The following is a 5471-nucleotide window of genomic DNA, read 5'->3' on the forward strand; positions in this document are numbered from 1 at the left end:
CTTGCCACAAAAATTCCAGGCATATGCACATTTACACTGTGTATCCATAGTCTGTCAAGATTGAAGGAAGCTACCATATATGTATGTATGATACCATACCATACCTATATAACCATGGACTATAAAAACAACTACTATAATATTTTGTAGCAAAATAGTTGTAAAAATAAATAAATAAATAATTTTATGAATAATAACGTTACGTATATATTAAAGTGATCTACACTATTTGGTGTAGATTGCCGAAAGTGTAATCAGTGAAGACAAGAATAGAAAAGAGAAATGTGGGTCGATTGCCGAGAAAAATAGTTTTATTCGGCGTCTAGGTAACAGCTGTATGGGAGAGGATGTCTTTCTTTGTAGGTGCCACAAAATTCTCTTTCTCACTCTGATCTGCAAATTTCAAAGGGAGTGGAATGAATTATTCAGTACTTCTGTACATACTGACCCGGATGTCCGTAAGACGTGGCTCGGTCTCGATCTGCGTCTGATGTAAACTGCCAAAATATGTTGATCGCTAATCAAAGTAAAAGACATTGCCTTTAAAATCTTCTTTTTTTACATCATAAAACGTTACGCAAACTACAACACACTTTTATTTCTTGCCTTTTTCTCTTCCCTGCAATCTCTTTCTCACAGAAGAGACGTTACAAGCCTTTCTCTGCTCTATCGTTATTTTCATGCCAAGTGCTCGACTGAACTCCAATCTATGACTCCCTCCCGTACAAAACTTTCACAAAAACACTCGACTAGCTGCAACCAATGTAAATAATTTCCCCCACTGTCTATCTGTGCCTAAATCCAAACACAGATTACATGAACAAAGCTTCTTTCCCATAACTACCCGCCTATGAAACACTGTTCCGCTGTCCTGCTTCTCGGTTGAATACAACATGGTAGCCTTCAAATCCAATGTAAACAAGTTCTTGAGCCGTCTCCATAAATAATCAAATTATACCCAATTTACACCTTTAATGATTACTACACTACCACCTTACATTCATTAACCCTTATCCTCGACTGGCCTTCGGGCCTTAATAAGTGGTGACACCCAAGTAAAAGAAAAACAGTTGCTAGATCAAATTAAGTTCGACACAAATAGTACAAAAAATAAAATCACCTTTTATGGTATTATCTGATGATGTATTTTAAAGAATTTTGTTAGTAGTATGCGTTAGAGGTGAGTAAACACAAACAGTTAATTTTAATAGTGTTTCCTTGATTAATCAGTTTAATTTGACTTGATATTTCAAAGTATTGTAATATAGTAGGGTATATTAAAGCTAGTCGAACATGAGTAAATTACACAGTATTCTAGATTAGTGCATTAAAGTCCATTTAGTGCTACATGTATTAGGTTGATACGAAAGTTCTCATGAAATTTTAAATTTTTATTTCTAAATGGTGTATTTCGTATGAGTTATCGTTATAATACCTTTACTTTATATATCATTTTAAAGACCGTTTTTAGCTCTATATCATCGTTTAAATTATAATCGTTTTGAAACAATCATGTCTTCTTTTCAGAATGTTGAATACAAGATAAAAAAAAATAGAAAATTCGTACAATTTTATTATTTCAATTCAAGCTAGGCCGAAAAGCTGCTGAAACAGCTCACGAGATCAACGAAGCGTTTGGTCTAGGAACCACTCCTGAACGTACAATCTGATGGTGGTTAAGAAATTTCGTGGTGGCGGGAAGAGTCTTTAAGATGATGAGGGTAGTGGTCGGCCATCGATTGATGACACTGATCCATTAAGAGCCTTAGTTTAAGTCAATCCACGTCCAACTATTCAAGAACTTGCTTTTGAATTAGGAGTTACATATACGACAAATTTCTAACCACTTAAGAGAGATTGGAAAGACAAAAACAACTTGATAAATAGGGGCCTCATGAATTGAACGGCAACCAAAAGAAATGTCATTATGAAGTGTCATCTTCCCTTCTTTTGCGCAACAAGAACGATCCAATTCTCGTCTGAAAAGCAGGTTGAGCGAACTTAAACAAAAAAAGTAACAAAGTTTTCCACATGTAAAGAATTTATATTTATTTATTTACTTACCTACGAGGTCAGAGTTATACATAAGATCGATTTTTAATGTAGAGAAAATCCAGCTTCCTTTAAAATATTGTACTCTGTATTAGGACAAAAATAAAATGTGGGTGTGCCACAGGGTTCAATCCTTGGACATTTATTTTCCTGATATTCACAAATGACCTCCCTGATAAAATTTTCTCAGAGATAGGGACATTTACTGATGGCCCCACGCTCTATAACAGATGAGAGAGTAAAACTAATGAACACATATCTAAGCTATTAACGCCTGAAAGTATCCTATACCTCTATAAGGCCACCATTCGCCCATGTATGGAGTATTGTTGTCAAATTTGGGCTGGTGCATCTGCCACTAGTCTCTCGCTCCTAGACAAGGTTCAAAAGAGAATCGACAATCTGATAGGTCCTGAACTGTCAGCTAAACTTTAGCCTCTGTCACATCGACGAAATGTTGCATCCCTCTGCCTGTTCTACAAGTACTTTAACAGTGAATGCTCTAACGAACTGCAAGCACGTAAATATCCCCAACAAGCCCAACAAGCAGCTATATCCCACCCCTTCACAGTAGAGATCCCTAGATGCAAGAGAGCCTTCTACTCCAGTAGTTTATTCCCCAGAACAGCTAGACTTTAGAATCCCCTTTCGGGTCCCTGCTTCCCCGACTGTACTGACATGCAGAAGTTCAAGTACAACGTGAACCGACATATTGCTGCCCAACTTCCTACACAGTACCCCTGATGCTTATGTCCCTGATAGTAGCCCCCTAAAACAAAGTGGCAATGTGCCTTGTTTGGGTTTTTTTTTTTTTTTTTTTTTTACACAGTGATCACCACTTATCAAGGCCCGGAAGCCACTCAGGGATAAGGGTTATTGCAAGTACATTACGTTAGTCAGGAGATTTTATGAAGTGTTTAATTAGGGGGGCGGTTCATTAGGAATTTGTTAACATTAGACTTGAAGACATCCAAGTTGTAGTCCGGAGGGAACCAGGCAGACGGAACAGAGTTCCACAGGCGTGCAGTTCTAAGAAAGAAGCTTTGCTCATGAAATCCGCGTTTTGATTTAGGCACAGATATAGAGTGGGGGAAATTTTTCACAGTGGATTCAGCTAGACGGGTGTTTTTCGTGAAAGATTGGTGAGGGGGGACCAGGGATTGGAGTTCAGACGAGCACCTGCCTTGAAAATAACGATAAAACAAGGATAGGCTCGCAACGTCTCTTCTGTGGGAGAGAGGTTGCAGGGTAGAGAAAAGGGCATCCCCCACTAAACCACAAAGTCTATTTTGTACTCTGTCAAGGCATGATAGGCTGTTTTTGGCAGCTCCTGCCCAGATATGGCAACAGTATTCCATCCTTGGCCGTACTTGGCTTTTATATAGATAGAGAATTGCATCAGTAGTGAGATATCTTCTGGAGCGGTAGAAGGATCCCACCATCTTTCCAGCGACCTTGGCAACAGACTTGATGTACGTGTTCCATTTCAGATCAGGAGTAAAGGTCAAACCCAGAAGCTTGTCAAAACACGGGGCCTCACCCAGACGAGAGCCATCCATCACAATTGATGCCAGCTGGGGATCAGAGCGTTGATGATGTAAGGATAGGAGTTTGGTTTTGGATGCATTAAAGGTAACTAGCCACATCTTCCTCCACTGAACCACGCGCTCGAGATCAGAGGAGAGAGAGTCCGAGAGAACTTCGTCATTTACAGCCTTTGATGTGTTGCCGTAGATGGTTGTGTCATCAGCATAGATGTCAACGAATGATTTAAGTATGTGTTTAGGGAGGTCATTGATGTAGATCAGGAAGAGAGTTGGGCCCAGTATTGACCCCTGAGGGACTCCAGCATTTATATTGCAGGCCTCCGATTTTTGTCCATCTACCACTACTCTTATGAGCCTATCGGAGAGAAATGATTTAATGATTGAGAAAACATTTCCAGTTATACCGTAGCTGGAAATCTTGTGAAGTAGACCCTTATGCCATACTTTGTCAAAGGCCTTTGATATGTCAAGAGCAATTGCCCTAGAAAGGAAGCCTTTGTCAAGAGATTCACTAATCCTGTGGGATATAACCGTCAGCACATCTGGTGTAGATCTTGCAGAGCGGAAACCATATTGTGTGTCACTAAGAAGGTTATTCCTGCTGAGGGGGTTGACTATTTCTCTATTTAATATTGATTCCAGCAACTTACTCATAACACAGAGAAGACTTATTGGTCTGTACTGAGAGGGAGATGACTTATCACCTGAATTCTTAAATACAGGGCAAACTGATGAGGTCTTCCAGGGGGTCGGAAAGCACTTCTCCTTAAGGCAACGCTTAAATAGTTTCGTAAGTATGGGAGCAAGTTCTGGTTGAAGCTTTTTTAACACTATAATTGGGATGCCATCAGGGCCAGTTGCTTTACTGGAATCTAGGTTTTTTATTAGCTTGGCAACCTCATGCACGGATATTTGTATGTTACCTAGCTTGTTCTGTGTTATAGGAGGAAATATGGGGAGTTGATGGCCTTCGTCGCACAGGGTAGAATTAGCTGCAAAGTTCTTTGCAAATAGTTTGGCCTTGTCTGACGCTGACGAGATAGCCTCTGGTCCATTGATAATGGTTGGGATAGAACGCACACTTCTGTTCAGGATCCTATTTGTTATTTGCCAAAACTGGTGGGAACCAAGCCGCTGATCAGCTACCTTGGATTTAACAGACTGGGCATATAGCTCTCTTGCATTTTTTATTACTCTTTTACAGTGGTTGCTGGCAGTCATGAAAGCAGCTTTAGTGTCAGTGCATCTATTACGTTAGTAGCTATGGAAAAAGTGATTTCTGTGCGCGATAGCAGCAGCACATTCTGGGGAGAACCATGGCTGGCTGTTAGGTTTTTGTTGAAATTTTTTAGATGGTATGAATTGGTCTATGCCTACAATTAACCATTCGGTCAGATCTGATACTATAGAGGACACTTCCTTTTTAAACATGGAGTGCAGAGGTAAATCAGATATGAATGTACGGAAGCTATCCCAGTCAGCCATAGAGTATCGGTATACAGTACGGTGGAGGGGTACGTCTGATGGCTTCTTACATTTCGTTTTTATCTTAACTGATACGACGGAGTGGTCGGAGGATCCTAGAGGAGAATGAACGGTACATGAACATAGCTCAGGGGAAGTTGAGAGAAAAAGGTCTAAGAGGCTTGCATATTGATTGGGTGTATCGGGCACACGGGTGGGTTCACGAACAATCTGAGTGAGGTCATAAGCAATGGCAAAATCATGACAAAACCTCCCCTCATCATCTGTCTTATTTGAATGGGTCAGCCATTCCACGTTATGGACGTTGAAGTCACCACAGATGTGGATGTTAGCCGAGGGATGTGAAGACAGTATGTGGTCTATTTTCTCAGATATGCTCTTAAAGAT

The sequence above is a fragment of the Euprymna scolopes genome, chromosome 8 (assembly GCF_053919585.1).
Source record: "Euprymna scolopes isolate OS-2025 chromosome 8, ASM5391958v1, whole genome shotgun sequence".
In the NCBI taxonomy this organism is placed as follows: domain Eukaryota; kingdom Metazoa; phylum Mollusca; class Cephalopoda; order Sepiida; family Sepiolidae; genus Euprymna; species Euprymna scolopes.